The 22,788-nt window shown below is 35.4% G+C and overlaps 1 protein-coding gene and 1 pseudogene across 2 annotated transcripts in view; both read left to right on the top strand.

Moving 5' to 3' along the window:
* The window catches only part of LOC122791387 (protein kinase C and casein kinase substrate in neurons protein 1-like), an 821,887-nt gene that overhangs the window by 454,872 nt on the left and 344,227 nt on the right, over window positions 1-22,788 (top strand). The window lies entirely within an intron of this gene.
* The window catches only part of LOC122791832, a 35,099-nt pseudogene continuing 26,042 nt past the window's right edge, over window positions 13,732-22,788 (top strand).

Here is a 22,788-nt window from a genome sequence, read left to right as displayed (position 1 = left end):
CATCATAAACCAAAATCTCCATCCCCTTCCTAAACCTAATCTCCTGATCATGCCTTAAACCCAGAATCTCCATTCCCCTCCCTATCTCTAACCTTCTGATCCCCTCCATTTGCTCCATATACCTAAAATCCCACTCCCCTCCCTAAACCTGTGCTCTCTCTTCATTTCCCTTCCCTACTTACCTGTGCCATGGTGAGCACTTGATTGCATGTGACCACTGCAGCAGCTGTATCTCAGAACTCATGTTCAAATTTGATCACCTCTACAGGCAGTTGGGGTGTCAGAGTTACAGACATCCAAGTCCCTGGCTGCAAGTCAGTGGAATTCATGCTGCTGGGGCTCGAGTGGCTATAGAACACCAACATGTACAATGGTGCATCGTAGGATTCTCTTCATAGCAAATACTGTATTGATCATAGGAAATGTATGAAGAAATATGAGATATTTAAAAAGGATATTCCAGCAAATTTGCTGTTCTCTCTTTTAACAGTAAGCTCCTTTTTATAGAACAAGCACAGATGTTAAGTTGTGTAGATAATAAAATGTTATATCATCCCATGAGTGTCTTTCAAGGCTTTACCTTTCAGAAAGAACACACCAATCGTTGAGCAAAACACTTTATACACAGCAAAGCTTTCGGGTAAAAACCTTCTTCAATACTTAACACAAAACATTAAAAAAGCAACATGCTTTAAATAGGTGCCTAAATGGTCACATGACAGCCGCCAACATCAAATGACCAAAAACATAACTACTTGAATACAAGCAAACATTTAAAACATTTAAAATATTACATAAAAAAATATAACATAAAAAATAAATACATAAATTACATATCTAATTAAATAACTTAGTCCGTTGTATCTTCATCAAACTAACAGCGGAATTCAAGCCTGGCGAGTGGTCAGCCACTAGCCTAATTGTCCACTCATACTCTTTAATCTCTAAAAAATTATTAATATCCCCACCCCTAACAGATGGAGTAACCATATCTATAACCCTAAACTTAAAACAATGATTGCATCCATGTAGCTTAATATGCTTAAATAAAGCATTATTTTCACTCTCCCTTCTAATCTCAGACTTGTGCTCAATTATTCGATCTTTCAGCTTACGTGTAGTCTTCCCTACATAAAATGAAGGGCAGACTACACACATAGCCAAATGTTTTTAAAGGCATAGTTAAGGCTCAGTTTGCCAGGGTGAGTAGGCTTAATATGGCTAACTCATCTTTTTATGTGCAATTAGATGAAATGTTTAATGAATTCTTAGCAAGTGGGTATGACCATCAAATGTTGTTAGAATTGAAGGCATATACAATACATAATAGAGAGACTGTATATAAACCTTTTTTTAGGAATAGTCAGGATGATTCTCATTATATTTCTGAGTTGAATGGTGCTATACATAGGTTGGATAGAATTAGATATGTTTTGACTTTTTCAAATAGAACATATTCAATTAAACACATTATAGAGAAGAATTGGCCAGTTTTGATGGCTTCTCCTGAGATTAATAGGCTTCTAGGTAGTAAGCCATATTTTTCATACAGGAATATGAGAACTATAAAAAGTCGGATATGTTATAAGGATTTTAGTCTCAACCTTAATTCTAGATTGAGTATAAGCCAGTATACTTTGACTCGCTTTGGTACTTTTAAATGTTTGAAATGCTCTTGTTGTGTGGATGTTGCGGATAGTCCTATCTGTACGTTCACCCTACTATGAATAAGAGCTATAGGTTTAAATTTGTAGCAAATTGTGGTAGTACTAATGTTGTTTATTTGGCTATGTGTAGGGAAGACTACACGTAAGCTGAAAGATCGAATAATTGAGCACAAGTCTGAGATTAGAAGGGAGAGTGAAAATAATGCTTTATTTAAGCATATTAAGCTACATGGAAGCGATCATTGTTTTAAGTTTAGGGTTATAGATATGGTTACTCCATCTGTTAGGGGTGAGGACATTAATAATTTTTTAGAGATTAAGGAGTATGAGTAGATAATTAGGCTAGCAGCTGACCACTCGCCAGGCTTGAATTCCGCTGTTAGTTTGAAACCAATTTTGATGAAGATACAATGGACTAAGTTATTTAATTAGATATGTAATTTATGTATTTATTTTTTATGTTATTTTTTTATGTAATATTTTAAATGTTTTAAATGTTTGCTTGTATTCAAGTAGTTATGTTTTTGGTCATATGATGTTGGCTGCTGTCATGTGACCATTTAGGCTCCTATTTAAAGCATGTTGCTTTTTTAATGTTTTGTGTTAAGTATTGAAGAAGGTTTTGCCCGAAAGCTTTGCTGTGTATAAAGTGTTTTGCTCAACGATTGGTGTGTTCTTTTACAACATTGGTTTCCAGCATTTGGTTGTGTGGATTTACTTTTCAGAAACCCAGCAAAAATACTGAATGTCATAAAGGTTACAGAAATTGTCCTGTAGATCATTTCTAATTGTAAAATACTACATTTTAAGAAAAGCTTATATGGGATCAAGTTGCAGAATGTAAATGACAGTAAGTTATATTTTGTAAGACTCATAGCACACAGTTTCATGGTAACTGATTGCTCAAGAGACTAGAGGCAACAGGAAGGTATTTTGTTGAGTATTTTCATTTAATACTCCTTTATTTATTGTGTATATGTTAAAGTTCCAATTTAAAATGATCCATACTCAAACAGTACAAATACGAGCCATTTGAATCACATATATTTCCATATGTGCTTTTATTATAATTTAAGAAAGTGTAACAAAAGTAAAGCCTAAGCACTAAGCATAGTGTAGCTTCTTGAAGAACAGTAAGTAGGAAGCAAATAACTTGGAGAAAGGGAGACTGTTACATCAAAAACTGTAAGTAAAAATTGTTAAGGGCTTGTTTTATGAAAAAAAAACAGCTATTTCACTCAGACTTCTGCTAAGTAAATTTTTTTTTCTCTGAGCGACATCAAACTTGTAAATGAATAAATTGGCAGAGGTGTTGTTGGTATAGTCACAAACATGTGGATTAGGAAGCTTGCCCCCTCAAAAAACAACTTTTTGATGTACTTAACTTAAAAACACATTTTTGACTAACTGAACAGTTTGTGATTTACTCAGCTTAACAAAAACTTTTTTGACACATTGAAGAGCATTTAAATAGTGGTGGTTGATAAAATGTTTGTGTGCTTGTCTGCCCAAAACAACTGTATTTTTCAGTCCAGTGTGTTTAGCAAAGTATGTTTTTTTCTGAGTCAGTATTAAAAAATGCTGTATAACTTAATATAATCATTGTGAAAATAGAGAGAGAAATATAAATGCCCACAATGTCAGGTGTTGCATAATTTGTCATTTATTTTATTTACATTTTATTTTATTTACATGTTCTTAACTGGATTAGTCTCACTAAGCCATTGGCCAGGTGAGACTTGGTGTGGTATTCATACTGACTTGGGAAATGTGGACAGAAGAAGGTTAATTCAAACTATAGATATGATCGTTAGGTGTGTGGCAGCAAAGTCATTTGAGTTAGTGATTAAGAGGTATATTTCATATGTTAGACCAATGGCTGAATACAATTGCTTATTTTGTTTATTTACTAATGAGTATGTATATACATCAGAATGTTGTTGTTGTTGTGTCTTTTGGCTTTTCCCGGTTAGGGGTCGCCACAGCGGAACTCCGATCCGCTAATGATTGGCAGTAGATTTTTATGTGCCGAGTTGCCGGCCCTGATGCACAACCTTCAACGAAGGTACGTCCATTCAAACATGTCTCCACACAGAAGACGCTCTAGCTGAGAATCGAACAGGACAACGTCTTACTTTGAGGTGACAAGGCTACCGCAGCACCACCACCGCAGTCAATTCACACATATATTTCATATATGCTTTTATTATAATTTAAGAGAGTATAAAAAAGTATAGCATAAACACTAAGAACAGTGTAGCTGTACAAAAAGTATCCCTGACATAGCTCTCAACCATATGAACTTAGAAAGTTGCTGGAATAACATGATCTGTGTTATCATGCATTTTCTGAAGGATATGAAATCTGAAAGTCAAATGTATGTCATTATTTAGTGGCTTCAGTCCTCAGTGATTTGTCAAAGAAACACACACACACACACACACACACACACACACACACACACACACACACACACACAGACACGCACACGCGCACACACACACACACACACACACACACACACACACACACACACACACACACACACACACACACACACACATTTTGTGAGGAACAGACCAAACACGAGGCAAAATCTAGACAGTTGAGATGTATGATCCCTGAGAGTAAAGACGTGCTATCCAGACCATCTGAAATACTTAGGTCTTTACTCAATTGCTTATAACTACATTACAAGGTAGAATCTGTCTTGCATTTAAAGCACTCCCATGATGAAACCCCCAAGAATTCTGATGAACCTAGAGATCAGTGGTAACTTCCTTGCCCTATGTAGTAATAATCTATTGTACACAACCAAAACAGGAGAAGGCCTATTTCACAAATACTTGCTACATGCTGGAACAAAACACCTATTGGCATAAGAATGCTGGATCTCTGGGTGGGCTATCTGTCTTAACACCTGGAATATTAGAGTCTGTGTTTTAATGGCTGTTAAACCCAGAAACAGGCGTTCAGAAACTATGAGTCTATAAAATTTCATGGATCTATACAACTATAAATGTTTATTCAGCTTTACAGACAGAAACCATGTTGTTAACCATTTACTTTTATAATTCACTTTCTTAAGTCATCTCTATTTTCTCTGTGCAATTTAGTTTCTCAGTTCTACACTACAAGGCTACTGGATCTTTCGTTGGAGCAGGCATTACTGGTAACACTGCAGGACATGCTTGAATACAAAGTTCTGGTAAAAATCCAAAGCCAGATTAAGCACACCAGACTGCAGATGTTGTATTCAAACCAAAATGATACATTTACACTTTAAGTTTTTTTGCCTTGCCAGGAAAGGTCCCTTCATTACATCAATTATATAGAAATGAATCTTGCACGTTTTTATTCTTATATTCATACACAAGTACTCGCTGACCCTTTAGCTTTTGCAGTGACCCAAATAAGTTAGCAATCTGAAGCAGTTGTGTTTAACTTGTTCTTTTTAGACCCAGTGCTTCAAATGTTTACTTTACACTCCACAACAGCATCTAAATACCACACTTATATTATAACTTTGAAACTTTTTTCCCATATTTCCAACTTACTTTTTGGTATAGGCTTTTCTGTATTTTATTCTACATACTGTTAACTCTGTTAATCCTCTCAGCATGAACTATGATTATGAACATTCAAGTTTTATGGTTTTGCTCCAACATACTTTTATTTATTTACTACATTTGTTTCTATATAATGGATATGCAACCCATTATAGAGAAAACTTTATTTCTTCTGCTTTGCACATTTCAGCATCCCACAGAATGACTAAGGGTAACTGCAAACAATGTTTCTCATAGAAAATCATTGCCTGTGTAGTTTCTAATTTGTGCATGCAATAATTCAAATGTTATGGCAAATTTCTCCTTTCTTCAAATTGGTGCAACCAGAGTGTTAATATACAAAAGTTTAGGGGTGGGGCACATCAGGGGAGTGTAAGGGGGCTTAATTAAAATTGATATTTTTCACCCTAATGTATTTTGGGTATTTTTTCATCCTTTTGGCTCATCATCTTTTAAAAAGTCAGCATTTCATAGTAAACCCAGCAAAATGGAAAGGACACAAGGGTGTATGGTTCACTAATGCTGTGATTTAGTTCAAACATGTGAACTTTTCTGCTTTTACGTGTCTCTCACAAACATGCTCCCATGCAAATTAGAGTGTGAATACATACACACACACACACACGCTCACACACACACACACACACACACACACACACACACACACACACACACACACACACACACACACACACACATACACTAACCAGCATAGTTATGCATGGAAGGATTCTGTGCATCTCCAGTTAATGAGATATTAGACTATTGCAGGAAGATATACAAGTTGTCAACAAAGGTTGAAAAAAAGGGAGTATCACTTATTTGAATGGGAAACTCCTTGTCAGTCTCCAGTCAATATAATGCCTTGTTTGCATGACAGAGTTATTACTTTGTGTGACTTGGGTTGGAGCTTTACCTTAAAAAATGTATAAAAAGTAACACTGCTAAAATGTTATAGTTGTTTTTTATGGCAAGAACATTTCCAGTCCTTTTCAGCAAAGAGTCAAAACCATAAAGCCATAAACATGTGAGCGTGAATGAACTATGTCAAACCACTTGAGGTTGCTGCACAGCATACAGTTGTATATTTTTTCCCAAATTATTTTTATTGGTTGTAACATCAAAAATCACAAAACAGAAAAGTAAACACAATATACATTTGGAAGAAATTTCAAGGTACAACTGATGGTACTGTTTCAATTTCTTGTATAAGAATGTAATAGGGTCTATATTAGAACATCAAATATTTAACAGTTTGAATCACTAAAGGTCAACCTTTAGTGATCGAACTGTTAAAGCACTGAATGTTCAGAAAAAAAAATAAAAGCAAAAACAAAAAAAGAACTAAACGGTGTAGGCAGGGGGACAAGCCCCCCTGCAGCCCCACACCCCCCACTACTTAAAATATACCAACTCCGAGACTGCACTACATTGAAGTAAATGGAAATCTCCCCTTACGGAGATTTTCATTTACTTGTTCGATGTTCTGCAGTTTCGCTGTTCTCGTGTCGACAATGTCAGATTCAACATTGTCGGCTTTCGAGAATTTAATATAGACCCAATGTAATACAAAATTTTTGATTAAAGTTATTTTGCTAACTATTGAATTATGGAATAACTATTTACAAAATATACATGTTCTCTATAAGTATAATATTTATTCTATATAAAACGTAAAATCCTTCATTAATTCATTTGATGTAACACCATTGTTGTATATTTCTAAAACACCTTTTATTTTTGGCCAGAATTTTAATTTCTTTCTTTTGATTAATTTTGCCAAGTTATTATTCAAGAACTAGTAGAAGGAGCTATAGAAATTCTGTAAATTTAGTTTCTGTTTCTTTTATCAAGGTTCATGTCATTATTTTGCTTGCAATAGCTAATAATGTTGAAGACAAAAGTAATTATTATCATCTGCAGGTTTTAGAATATTATATAAAAATCATATTTCTGGAAGCTTAAAATTGTCTGCCCATAGTGCCTGGTCAAATACTAGTATTTGCTCCCAATAGTTTCCAAGTCTCGTACACTGTATACTACATATATACAATGCATATTAATATATGTTATGTATTGTAATTGTATATTGTATATAATTGTACATGTATATTGCCAATAAAGAAACTTATAATTCAGACTAGACTGAGTAACTGTCTTCATTCTAAGCTTAAGGACTACAGATTTACTTCCTATAGGAACTTGAAACCAACAGGATGCTGAAACAAGGAGCACCATAGGACTGCAAGAAAAGGAGGCACCCACTACCACAGGGGATCCTTACCCAGAGGCATCCTGCAAAACCAAGCATAATACAGGATTTACTCTCTCCAGTACAGGCAAGTGTATATTTTTTTGTCTAAGTCTCGTATAATCAGCAAATTTATGCACCCAAATCAACATCTACATTTTCTTTACATCTCCTGCATATACAACTGCTTTTATTTTTGTTATTCCAGCTGTTTTATGTAGAATAAAAATGCTATATTTAAGAATTTCCATGTTTGCAAATTTTCAAGAATAATGAGGCTGTAGTACTCTTAATGGATCTTAACATGAATACTTTTTCTTTTCTTTTCAAGTAAATTCTATTTTTCCATTTTGAAGTATTTGTAACCAATAATTACCTTCTGAATAATAATATTGTTCCCTCATCATTTTATATGTTAATTAATAGAAAATTATTATTTTAAGTTGTCTCAAGAACTCTAAAAAAATTAGTTATTCTTTTAAGGTGGATTCTGGAAACCTTTGACTTCCCTTAAATTTGTATTCTCTTATGGCTTGTACAGTTAACCAGCTTCCCTTTGATACATAATATTCCTCTATTATTTTCTTGATCATTTTAATATTTACTCCTTCCACACAATTATGCCAAACTATTATTTTTTTCTGATATAACATTAAATTATCATGTGTTGTTTCTAATAAACTTATATCCATTCCCAGTAGAAATGTAGTGAGCAACCAACTTTGATAAGTTAATGTTTGTATGTGTATTTTTTAAATAGTTTTTAAGTGTATTTTTTTAGATTTATAGAGTCAGTATTGAAATAATAAAAAAAATAATTGAATATCACTTCTTCATTTAACATGGTTATTTTGAATTTATTAATATTACACAGCTGTAAATGGATTTTTTCCCCATATTAAGTGTTCAGTCATTTGTTTTACAACTAGAAGCTGCAGCATAACTGTCTATATCTGGAAATCATAGACCTTCATTATTCCATGTTTTAATATGTTTTTTTTATAAACTGTTCTTGTCTTATTATGATACCACAAGAAAGTTATCTTTATTCTATTTACTTAATCTAAGCTTTAGGGGGAAGTTATATCATTTTAATCAGTAATAATCCAGCTTCAAATGTAAAAAAAAATATTTTGCTCCATCTCTCTGTTATTTGATTTCCTGTATTATTTTATTCATGCTTGTTCCCCATTGTTTTTATAGTTATTACATTTTTTCCTAAGTAATGTACTTTTTCATCAATATCTATATTACTCTTTTATTTGAAAATGTTTGTATTGTTTTATTTTAGGTTCATAATTATTAATTTTGTTTTATTACTATTAAATTTCAGTCTAGAAACTTCAGTTTTTAATTTTATTTTATGGTTCTTTAAAGGTAGATTCAAAATTAGGAAGTATTAATAACATATAATGTTGTAAAGAGTAGCATAACTGATGTGTACTGATTGTTTATCTTAAAACTCATTCTATCTATATTGCTTCTTATAATATTAGCTAATAGCTACATAGCTGGAGTAAAAGTATCGGTGGCAGTGGGCATCTTAAAGATAGGGGTCTAACTTAACACAGACTTTATTTTCTTTATAAAGAGTCTACAATAATTTTATGAGGGCTTGAGGAAAATTGCCATTTTTAATAATATAAGTAACCCAGTTTATGGTATCAAATGCTTTTCCTGTCTAAACTAAAAATTGCCTTCTCTTCATTCCTGTTTATTGCATGGTCAGTTAGTGTTATTAGTCTGTTTATATTATCCTGGGTTTGTATACTGACAATGAATCCTACCTGATTATGTCAAGTGCAAGATTACAAATGATATTCAAAGTCCCAAGGCTTGCACCTGCAAAGCGGGTGTCTGTGCAAAGGGCAGCTATGCCTATATGCAAATATACTGAGCACAAACTATTTGTCATGACTACTACAGTGTGAAAGCCTATGTGAAGAAATACCCACTTTCTGTAGCTGCATAAAATGGGAAAACTAATAGTTTATTTATACGTGAATGAATCCATTAATGTCTAAAGTCTCTAGTCTTGATTAGATTTTATGGTAAGATATAGATGAACGAGGCACTGCACAAGCCCACTTGAACTAATTGCAGGTAGTTAAGGCAAGCAGTGCTCAGCACAGATATTTAGAATGAAATTTAAAACATATTAGAGAGCTTATGTATTGACTATAGACCTGCTTATGTGAATACCCAGATTGGTTCTTTGAAAGGTGTGAACGGGGAAGACAAGAAAGATGGAAAACAGGACACATAACATAAGAGGCACAAAAAAGGAAGACACCAAGAAGGTTATGCTTTATGTAGTGGGACAGGAGGGGTTCTATAGTTTGGCAGGATATAGACCCCCTATCTTTCAATGTTTCAGTGCTTATATGAGAAGGAAGTAGGAAAGAGTATGTAGGGGAGAGATTATTAGGTATGGAGGGAAACAAGGGGTGAAGAAGAGTTGTAGCAATGCTCACCCTGATCAGGAAGACCTCAAGTTTTTCCACTGCCTGATGATCATGCAGTAGAAGACCTGATGACCTGGGGTAGAGGTCTTAAGTGGCTCAGTGGTTGGAGCCAACTGAGGCAGCAAGTCTTGCATCCATTGAAGAAGGTCCTGCATGGGCCAAATGTGCCTCTCCACTGCTTATTCCACCACAGCCTTGACCGGATCCCAAAGCTCACACCTTTCATGGCTTTCCAGGCTGCACCATATATAGGTGCCTGCAAGACTGGAGCCACAACCCTGACCCTGTGAGGTCATCCATGAGTTGGTAGATGTTGATCTGGAACATTCCCTAACTTGGCAGTAATTTGGTTTGGCTGCTCTTGAGATCCCTGGGTGTTAATGGAAACAAATGGGAGACAAAGAAGAAAAAAATAAATGCAAAATAATACATAATGTATTGTAATTAAAATAAAAAAGAGAAAGGGAGGGTGAAAAGATGCAAAATATAGATAATAAATATAATTAGGTGTTACATCATTACATACTTTAGGTGTAAGCAGCAGCAGGTTTAATCACATAAACGTCACACAATACAAAGCGTTTTCGTCCACCAGACTTCTTCAGATGTAAAATGAATGAATGAAGGCTGTGCCTGCTTATATACCCCTCCCAATTTAATTAATAGTTAAAGCAATTGTTTAATTGACACCAATTAAATCCTGTAACTAAAATATTCGTGACAACCTACCAACTTGCCACAAATACAGATGAAAGTAGATAAAAACATGCACATTTTTTAAAAGAACTTTAAAATAAATATATAAATACTAAAGCCACCGCAATGTGTTGGACAGATAAATAAACTTGAAACAAAAAAAAACAACAAAAGGAACTTGCAAAACAATATATGTACTTATTTTATAGTTTTGTAGCTCTCATTTTTAAAATAGGGGCAATGGATATGTATTCATTCAGCCCTGGGAATCTATTGGCATCCAATAACAACTGCCAAAATATTTCTCTCACCTCTATCCTATTTTCCCACAGGCCCTCCCTCATATCACATTGCACCTTCTCTACAACAAAGAAGCCCCATTTTGCTTGGGGACATGTCAGTGTATGTTTAAACAATGCATTTTTAATATCTTCGACTCTAATAGCATATAAATGCTCATAAATCCTCCTTCTGAGTTTACGAGTAGTTTTTCCAATGTAAAATGCACCACAGGTTTTACATAGGGCTAAATAAATCAAGCCTTCACTATTGCAATTGGAAAAACTACTACTCAGAATCTGATAGTCTCTTGACAGGATGTGTACAGAATCCTGTCTAAGTATATATGGGCATTGGGCACATGCCCCACATTTGTAGGTTCCCAATTTCTTACATGAAACAATAGAACCATTATGCTCCAGCAAATCCTTGAGGTTCCTGCCTTTTTTATATGTGAATCCTAGGGTGTTGGTAAACAAAACGTCCAACTCCAAATAACACCTAAACCTGCTCCAGTGTTGAGTAATAATGTTTTTTAACCCTAGAGGTATTCTGATTATAAAACATCACATAATTACCCCCAAGGTTTATTGATTTCATCCCTGGTAACGTCACCCCTGGTTGTTGTGTGGTACCCTGCACATTTATTGGTACTATCACACTTTTATCTCCTGTTCCCAAAATAGGGGCAAACCTATCCTTTCTCCCATTCTTTACTTCCTCCAAAACCTCATCAATTAAATAGTTAGGATACTTCCTAGATATAAACATTTCTTTGACTCTCTGACTTTCGTCTTCGAAGTCCGAGTCCAAAGAGGTCATCCTACAACTACGGACAAATTTTCCCTTGATAATACTTCTCTTCTGTTTAAATGGATGGGAACTAGTGAAATATAGGTATGAGTTAGAAAATGTTTCCTTTCTATATACATTAGATGTAAGCTGCTGCCCTAGGACGTCTTTTTTAATAGTGACATCCAGAAAGTTCATATAGTCATGTGTAATATGGGAAGTAAATTTCAAAAAATTAGTGGTATGGTTTAGATAGTCTATGAATTCTGTTAACTTTTCCATACTACCTTTCCAAAAAATGCAAATTTCATCCAGGTAACGTTTGTAATATACCCAATATTGTGCATATTCAGACTGGAACACAAACTTCTCTTCCCAAACCATGAGCACAATGTTGGCATAAGTAGGGGCACAACTTGCCCCCATGGCCACTACCTGGATCTGTTTAAACAACTCACCCTCAAAAAATATAAAGTTGTGTTTCAATACATATATAGGGTATAGTACCCAAAGGATTGCGTTTTTATAAGTTTCCTTACAATGTAGTGGAAGGCGAAAGTCAGATAATCAAAGAAATGTTTATATCTAGGAAGTATCCTAACTATTTAATTGATGAGGTTTTGGAGGAAGTAAAGAATGGGAGAAAGGATAGGTTTGCCCCTATTTTGGGAACAGGAGATACAAGTGTGATAGTACCAATAAATGTGCAGGGTACCACACAACAACCAGGGGTGACGTTACCAGGGATGAAATCAAGAAACCTTGGGGGTAATTATGTGATATTTTATAATCAGAATATCTCTAGGGTTAAAAACATTATTACTCAACACTGGAGCAGGTTTAGGTGTTATTCGGAGTTGGACGTTTTGTTTACCAACACCCTAGGATTCACATATAAAAAAGGCAGGAACCTCAAGGATTTGCTGGAGCATAATGGTTCTATTGTTTCATGTAAGAAATTGGGAACCTACAAATGTGGGGCATGTGCCCAATGCCCATATATACTTAGACAGGATTCTGTACACATCCTGTCAAGAGACTATCAGATTCAGAGTAGTAGTTTTTCCAATTGTAATAGTGAAGGCTTGATTTATTTAGCCCTATGTAAAACCTGTGGTGCATTTTACATTGGAAAAACTACTCATAAACTCAGAAGGAGGATTTATGAGCATTTATATGCTATTAGAGTAGAAGATATTAAAAATGCCTTGTTTAAACATACACTGACATGTCCCCAAGCAAAATGGGGCTTCTTTGTTGTAGAGAAGGTGCAATGTGATGTGAGGGGGGGCCGTGGGAAAATAGGATAGAGGTGAGAGAAATATTTTGGCAGTTGTTATTGGAAGCCAATAGATTCCCAGGGCTGAATGAATACATATCCATTGCCCCTATTTTAAAAATGAGAGCTGCAAAACTATAAAATAAGTACATATATTGTTTTGCAAGTTCGTTTTGTTGGTTTTTTGATTCAAGTTTATTTATCTGTCCAACACATTGTGATGGCTTTAGTATTTATATATTTATTTTAAAGTTCTTTTAAAAAATGTGCATGTTTTTATCTACTTTCATCTGTATTTGTGGCAAGTTGGTAGGTTGTCACGAATATTTTATTTACAGGATTTAATTGGTATCAATTAAACAATTGTTTTAACTATTAATTAAATTGGGAGGGGTATAAAAGCAGGCACAACCTTCATTCATTCATTTTACATCTGAAGAAGTCTGGTGGATGAAAATGCTTTGTATTGTGTGGCATTTATGTGATTAAACCTGCTGCTGCTTACACCTACAGGCTCGTGTTTTATTATTACCTTCTGCCTCTTTGGGTGCCTGTTGTGGTTTTACTGGTTCTTGGTTCTGTGGCACCCTTTCTTTGGAGTTTTTGGATTACTTGTTACATGGAGGTGTCTGAGGCAGAGGCTAGCTTCCAGGATGGGGAAGCAGTTCAAGGTACTGACCTGGATTCGCGCCTGTCTCATGTGGAGGGGCAGCTTACCCAATTGATTTAGCTTATGACTGGTAACTCTCAGCGAGGGAAAGATAATTCTTTTGATATCAACCCTATGAGGTCTACCCACAGGAAGGATTGCATTTCCACTCCTGCATGCAATCAGGAAGCCAACTTGGATCGCAGACAGGCTGATGTTCCTGTAGAAGAAGTAACTGCAACTTCTTCCGGTTTGCCGTCGAGGGTCACTAGAGGTGAGGCTGCATTATAGAAGGGAGCTGCAACTAAATTTTGTTACAATCATTTGGCATTGAATTCCCAGAACCAAGGTCCGAATGGACAGTCCTCCCTTTTAGGGGAACGTGGTGTTCAGGGACATGCTCCTGTGGGAATGACTGATAGTATGGCTAATGACAACCATGGAGTGCACGAGTGGAAGGATACTTCATCTTTGGCTTCATGGCATGTTAGTTACAAGTCTTTTTCCAGTCACCAAGGTACTGATAATAACTTTATATTTAATGACCGAGATGCTGAGAAAGACAGTGAAGTGTCTTATAGAGCCAATATTAAAAAACTCACTGATTTAATTTACAAACATAAAACGCTGGGTATTGACAATTGTTACTTGCATGACTGTATTAAAAGGGGTATAGTACCCAAAGGATTGCGTTTTTACAAGTTTCCGAACAATGTAGTGGAAGGCTCCCCCTTTCACGAAGAATTGTTGAGTATTTTTGACCGTAGTGGTTTTGAAGTCATGAAAGCCCTGATTAAAGAAAATGAAAGGATTATGGGGCAAGTATATCAGGAGATAGAATACATTAATGAAGTAGTGACCAATGATCTTATGTTTTCTGTTGAAAATGAGAAGAGAAAATATTTTATTATTAGGCAACAGGTGGAAGAAAAATGTCATGTTATTTTTAAAAGGAAGTGTGGCAAAATTGATAGGGATTTGGGAGATTACAGACAGAAAAAAGCATACCCGTACCCTAAGAATGACAAATTTGGTTGAAAAAATAATAATTTTTTTGATAAATCTGGACCACAACACAGTACTTATTCCTCTTCTTTTCCACCAGGGGGACACCATGCCTGGGACTCTATGGAACTGAGAGTAATCTACAGTGATTCAGGGATGGGGGAACATCAGGATTCAAACAATACTGAATTCCCTGAACTTAGGAGATCAGATAGGTTAAGGCACAAATCCCCTGTGTGGTATTTTTACAGGGGTCCCACAAATGGCACAAGATAAATAAGAGTGGTAGCCAGGAAGGGGGACTAGCCAACATGTTGGACCAATGGAGTACAGGGAATATTACTGTGGATGGACCATGTCACACCCTACATGACTTTAAAATTTACAATTATAGCAGTGAGGAGATTGACAGGAAACATTTTCTTTTATTTTCAAAAGGTTTTAAATTCATCCCCTCTACATGGAGTAATTTAGTGGACACCTTAATAGACTTGAGGATTTTTCTACGGAAAAAGAATTTAGATATTATGTTTCAGGGGCAACAGGATAGTGGTACTAATAGTGGTATTAGAAGACCTAGTACTTATAATCCCCCTATACACCCCCAGCTAAAAAATTTTGAAAGGGAGGTCGAAGAAGAAATCAGGAATGTTTACAGGGGTGTATGGCATGGTAAATTTAACATGACTAGAGAAAAAAAGGTACTTCTCAAATCCATTCAAGAAAATAGATACCTGAGGGTGATGCAACCCAATAAAGGTGGAGGGGTGGTCTTCATGGACAGTATTTTGTATTCCAGTAAGATGATGGATATGCTTAATGATACCAGTAGGTATGTTAGGGTATCCAAGAATGAGATTAACTTAGCATACCGTAAGATTGATTTGGTTTTACAGGACATGCTGAATGACAATTTAATAAACCAGGACACTTTTAAGTATCTCAGTGTGGACAGACCCCGTATCCCTGCTATTTTCGGGATACCCAAGGTACATAAAAGTTTGGAGGATCCACCCCTGAGACCCATTGTAGCAGCCAATGGCTCTAAAACCCATCCGTTGGCCAAATTTTTGGATATAAAATTAAAAGATATTTGGGTTAGGGCCAATGGTATACTTAAGGACTATTGGGAATTTCTGAGAAGCATTAATAGCAACATGTATTCAGATTCCTTAATGTTCCTTAATATTTGTAACCCTTGATATTCAGGATTTATTTAATGTGATTCCACATTCTACAAGGTTAGAATGTTTCCAGGATGCCATTCACCAACATGGAAAACTCGATCACAATACTTTTCTGGTTTATACAGAGTTGATGGATTTGGTATTGAAACACAACTTTATATTTTTTGAGGGTGAGTTGGAGTTGTTTAAACAGATCCAGGGAGTGGCCATGGGGGCAAGTTGTGCCCCTACTTATGCCAACATTGTGCTCATGGTTTGGGAAGAGAAGTTTGTGTTCCAGTCTGAATATGCACAATATTGGGTATATTACAAATGTTACCTGGATGATATTTGCATTTTTTGGAAAGGTAGTATGGAAAAGTTAACAGAATTCATAGACTATCTAAACCATACCACTAATTTTTTGAAATTTACTCCCCATATTACACATGACTATATGAACTTTCCGGACGTCACTATTAAAAAAAGACGTCCTAGGGCAGCAGTTTACATCTAATGTATATAGAAAGGAAACCTTTTCTAACTCATACCTATATTTCACTAGTTCCCATCCGTTTAAACAGAAGAGAAGTATTATCAAGGCACAATTTGTCCATAGTTGTAGGATGACCTCTTTGGACTCGGACTTCAAAGGTGAAAGTCAGAGAGTCAAAGAAATGTTTATATCTAGAAAGTATCCTAACTATTTAATTGATGAGGTTTTGGAGGAAGTAAAGAATGGGAGAAAGGATAGGTTTACCCCTATTTTGGGAACAGGAGATACAAGTGTGATAGTACCAGTAAATGTGCAGGGTACCACACAACAACCAGGGGTGACATTACCAGGGTTGAAATCAAGAAACCTTGGGGGTAATTATGTGATGTTTTCTAATCAGAATACCTCTAGGGTTAAAAACATTATTACTCAACACTGGAGCAGGTTTAGGTGTTTTTCGGAGTTGGATGTTTTGTTTACCAACACCCTAGGATTCACATATAAAAAAGGCAGGAACCTCAAGGATTTGCTGGAGCATAATGGTTCTATTGTTTCATGTAAGAAATTGGGAACCTACAAATGTGGGGCATGTCCCCAGTGCCCATATATACTTAGACAGGATTCTTACATGAAACAGATTCAGAGTAGTAGTTTTTATAATTTATGTGATTAAACCTGCTGCTACTTACACCTACAGGCTCATGTTTTATTATTACCTTTTGCCTCTTTGGGTGCCTGTTGTGGTTTTACTGGTTCTTGGTTCTGTGACACCCTTTCCTTGGAGTTTTTGGATTAATCATTACATAATTTAGTGACAGTACTTACTAAACATATACTAATCAGGTGTAAGATATGCACTGGTACTACATTCTACACTGAGAAATATGGTATTGAAATGGATTGTGCTGGTAAAGTTACTGTTATTATGGTATTTCTGCAAGTCTACATTAATTACTGATTATTTCTTAATGATTTCTTAAAAGTGATTGACTATTTTAATTTTTTGTGACATAATGCTTTGCTTAATCCTACATACTGATTTCATAAACATGAATAATGTTTGCTTACTCACAAGCACCCTAGGATAGCCTATCAAGCTGTCTTTGAGCTTGCTGTCCATTATAACTGATCTCTTCTTTAGCTACCGAATGGTCGTTTAGCTATATCTGCATGTATAGCTGTCTAACACAATCATTTTCAGATATTATAGTAAACAACACAGTAGGCCTTCATACACTACATGCAAATTACTAAAAAGGATGAAGAATTTTTGTGTATTTACCGACAATTTTTTACTTCATATCACTATTTATATTACTAACTTTTTTTACTGCAAGTAAAATCTGCAGGATGTCATGACTTCTTCTGTTTTGATCTATTTCTACTTGTTCCAGCTTGTCTGGTTGGGGGTGGGGTACAACTTATAACTTTTGCATTGCTATATATTTTACATTAAGTGTGGGCTCTGCAGTATGTATAACATAGGTTACCAGTGTTTTACTGACTTAATATCATCAAAATAGCTGTAAGTCACAGACTTATTAATGTCTGCGATCACGGATTAAACATTTCAGTCTGCAGTAAGTTGTATGCAGGTCATTCAGTTGCTAGTTAAGTTTTGTAGACTAAACAGATGTTCACCAAAGGGGAAGTCATCCATATTCAATTCCATGTAATATATATATATGTATGTATATATATATATATATATATATGTATGTATGTATATATACAAACACACACACACACAAAATTTCTCATGAAATATTGAATGATGAAAAAAGTAATAATTTTAGAGCAAATCTAAAATGATCAAAAGCTGGACAAAGTAAAACTAATGTGTTTGCAGGGGCCAGGCCCACATCCCCCCCAACACCCCCTGCTAATTATATATACCAACTCTGAGATCGCATAACAGCAGGTTAAGGCAAATTCTTTTACCATGCTGCAGTGCACTCTGTGCAATCTCCTGCAAAAATTTGCTGACAAAACCATTATTAAAAACAACATTGGCTCATATGACTGCCTTTTTTACATCGCTAAAGACCTTTGCTCATTTGAGTCTTCACTCTTGTAGAGTGCAACTTTCTGTCACTCTCATTGCCACTTGGCACACTGGACAATGAGTGGCTTCCAGACAACTGTTGTTTCAGTAGGGGTTATGGTTTTTACAGGGTCGGGTTGCTAGCCTGGCATGCAACCCTCCACGGAGGGCAGACTCGCACACATACTCACACCTAGGGTCAATTAAGAGTATCCAGTCCACCTACAGCATGTCTCTGGAATGTGGTAGGAAACTGGAGCACCTGGAGGAAACCTAATCGAACACAGGGAGGACATGCAGACTCTGCACAGAAGGCACCCCAACCAAGAATCAAACCGGAGATCCTATTACTGTGAGGCACCAACGCTAACCACTACACCACTGCACTGTCCAGATTGTTACTATATATATATATATATATATATATATATATATATATATATATATATATATATATATGGGTCTAGGACTATTCATTGAAAGCACATTTCACTGAAACACATTTGACTGTGCACAATTCACTGAAAACACAATTCACTGAAACACATTTCACTGAAAGTTATATGTGGCCTTTTCCCTACTGTAGTGTGACCCTAGAGTTGGAATATATAGTATGGGGGGGTGGTGGGCACCGCCCCCCTACATTGAGGTGTGTGGGGGGCAACTATTTTAAATATTTTGAACTATGCACATGGATATTTGCAATTTCAATAAATTACTCTTTTCTAAACTTAATATATATCCAAACTATGTGGGGGGTGGTGCCCCCACATCCCCCCTTACTATATATACTAACTCCAGGGTTGCACTACAGTGGGGAAAAGGCTATATATAACTTTCAGTGAAATGTGTTTCAGTGAATTGAGTTTTCAGTGAATTGTGCTTTCAGTGATTTGTGCACAGTCATTTGACTTTCAGTGAAATGTGCTTTCAGTGAATAGTCCTAGACCCCATATATATATATATATATATATATATATATATATATATATATATATACACACACACACACACATATGGGTCTACTTTTTCTTATTGAAAGCTCATCCTTTCGAAAAGAAAAAGTACAAGCTCAATTATGTGAAAGTGCATTTAAACGAAAATGCACTTTCGCGAGTACTGGTTCAACTAACCAGTTGTTGTTGTTGTTGTGTCTTTCAGCTTTTCCTGTTTAGGGGTCGCCACAGCGGAACTCCAGTCCGCTAATGATTGGCAGTAGATTTTTACGTGCCGAGTTGCCGGCCCTGACGCACAACCTTCAACGAAGGTACGCCCGTTCACGCATGTCTCCACACAGAAGACGCTCTAGCTGAGAATCAAACAGGACATTTCCTAAAAAAAATCCTAAGTCTTCTAGACTTAGTTGAATATTTGGAACCTATGCAAATGTCCCCGCATTGTTTCCCTGTGAATTGCTTTGCTATTCTCTCTTCCCAATCTTTTCTAACTTCCTCAGATTGATTCCTATAGTTATCATGCAGTATTTCATAAGCCCTAATAATTATTCTTCTAGATTCAGTTAAGAACTCTACCAGAGCAGGTCTTTCCCTTAGGATTCCCATATCCTTTCTCTTTGCTTACACTCAGATATCAATCCCCAATAAGGAAGGCAGTCTCTAGCCTGCAGTCCAAATGTCCTACTGGTTTCTTTGCATTCTGTTACCTTTCTCTCTGTAGTTACTTGCTCCTAAAACCTTAGCTCATTTGCAGGGTTTCTCCAGTAAATTCCCACCTCCTCTTGCCTATTCTCTGTACCCCTAATTGCAGTCATCCATATCAGTAGAATCTCCTTTGTCTATTCTCAAGATGGTTTAGTTCTTAGAATACTTTCTTCTACTTTATTAATATAATATTTTATATGTCTGTTTTTATTCTCCTTAAAGGGACAGTCCCAGAGTTTTTTTTGTTTTGATTCTGGTCTTTGTTTACATTTTCAGTCTGGCTTTCTGAGCATGTCCAATGTTGGCTGCAGGGGTTGGGGGGTGCTTATAGGAATTTCAATGGTCTCAGTGAAATTCCACTTCAAAATGCAGTTGTACTCACAACAGCTCTCACTGAGTCATTCATTAGTTTCACCTGTGCTTTTAATCCCCAGAGAAAAGTAGCCTTTCAGGAGTTTTATGACCTCAATTGCTGCTACCTTGCAGTAAAGCATATGAGCAGTGCAAAGCTAAAATGTTAGAAAACAGAGTTTTCTGTTACTTTCCTTCTATATTTTATTTTGTGTGGATTTCTGAATGCTAGCTAAGTACTCTGATGTTATACATGACTGCGACTTGCTCTGTAGAAGGCATCAGAATGGTGCATGTTTCGAACAGTAGTAGAAACAGTCTTCTTTTTTCATGTTTTGATTTTTGATCTCTGAAAACTAGCCAAGTGTAATGGTTTTCTGACCTGCTATAAAAAACATGTGTGATGCAACATTTTAAACAGTGAGGTCCAAAACTTACTGTCACAATGGGGGCTGTACAGTACGGCAATTTGTGATAGTTAAAAATACTAATTCTGAGATTGTTTTACTATGGAGAAAAGGGAATATAGCAATAGACTGCTAGGATTTAGTATGAATTCACTAAACTGTACTGTTTTGATTATACTGCTCACAGTTTTCCTATACAGAATAAATAAAGGAAATTGAGAGCTGAATAATTAATATAAGCTTTTTGATGAGTTCATAAAAATGAAACACTAAGAGTCTTGCATAACTACCCCCACCGTGAACACAGACAAAAATGTAATAACCTTATTGTTTCCCAGTAACTGGGGACCCAAAAGCTTTCGCAGGAACTGAATATTGTCAGCTGTGTTCACCAGAGGAAATGAAAGCAGGGCTGCATAAATTAAACTGAAACCAGGAGTAGGGTTGATGATGACATGGTAAGTGGGTGATGACAACTGAGAGGTATTAGGACAATTTTCTTTCGGTCAGAATTTTAGACTCTGGGATTGTCCCTTTAAGGATCTGCATCAAAAATTCTAATCTCTCATTTCTTGAATTTTCACTGTGTTTCATCATCATCATCTCTTTTCACTTAGAATTATAGCTGTCTGCTAGTGTTATGTACATGAGTCCTAACTGTGCAGTTCTAAAATATTCCTTCAAGTCATTTAATCTTAAACCACCTTTTTCTATTGGAAGGATCAACTTATCCCACTTGACCCTTGCCCTTTTACTCTCCAAGATAAAATCTTTCAACTCACTATTAATTACTATTCACAACTTCTCCTCTGGTTGATAAAAATATACCTGACCTAAATGGACTAAAAACATTTTCTCTGCTTGTATCTTGCCATCCATATCCATAAACAAAAGCTTCCAGTTTCTCAGTTTTTATATTTTCTTTTTAGTCTCTTCCCACATATCCTTAGCTGCTACAGCAGAATCTTTTTAATCTTGCTCCTAAATACTTCATTTTATCATATCCCTATAAATATGAGTATTGCTGGACCATTTCATGTGTGAGTATACAGTTTACAGCTATAGCCTTTGTTTTATTTTCATCAGCTTTATATCCTGGAAAGTCTTGAAACTGTAAAATGCAGAAAAAAGGCTGTCCAAATACCAGTAAAATGACCAAAAGTCCATCAGTAATCCACTTTATTGAAAAACGAACACAGGTACAACTACCATTAGCGCTTTCGTCTTAGGCACAAGACTTCATCAGATACTCCATCATTATTTTACTAGTCTTTTATACAAACGCCAATTAATTAACATTCACAATTAACTATTTAAAACAACATCACCAAAAAAGTTAAAATGTCATATAAAACAATATTTTATACTATATTGAAATTTAAAACCACAAGTATTGTGTATATATGTATATATATATATATATATATATAGCCACCTACCAAATATTACCTAAATATTCTTAAATATTACTGAATATTAAATCTAAAAAACTTTGAATCGAAATTGATAAAAAACATTTTTTGTATATATGTTGTATGTATATTTGTATTATATTGCAAATACTTAAACAAATGTGCAACTGTGCAAATTATAAAAACATGAAATGTAATTATACTGTAGAAGCTTTTTGTACCAAAACTGGTTTAACAGAAATATATTCATTTAATCCAGGTGGTGCATTAGACCTTAACCTAAGTTGCCATACCAGTTCTTTATTTAGTAACATGTTTTTGTAATCACCACCCCCAGTGTAATTTCTAATAACATCAATAATTCCAAATTTATATCCACTGAAAGTACTGCAGTAAATAGAATGTTTATATAACACACTAGAGTCTTTCTTATTTTTAACATCGTAACAGTGTTCATAAATTCTGTCCTTGAATGCCCTTTCAGTTTTACCCACATAATATGCAGGGCATTCATTACATACAGCCAAATATACTAACATCTTGAAACTTGAAACACCAACAAGTCTTGAAACTGTCCTAAGATGTTCCACAATACTGAG

Source organism: Protopterus annectens, chromosome 17.part0, assembly GCF_019279795.1.
Source record: "Protopterus annectens isolate FY-2018-M chromosome 17.part0, PAN1.0, whole genome shotgun sequence".
Taxonomy (NCBI): domain Eukaryota; kingdom Metazoa; phylum Chordata; order Ceratodontiformes; family Protopteridae; genus Protopterus; species Protopterus annectens.
This window is presented reverse-complemented; position numbering and strand designations above follow the sequence as displayed.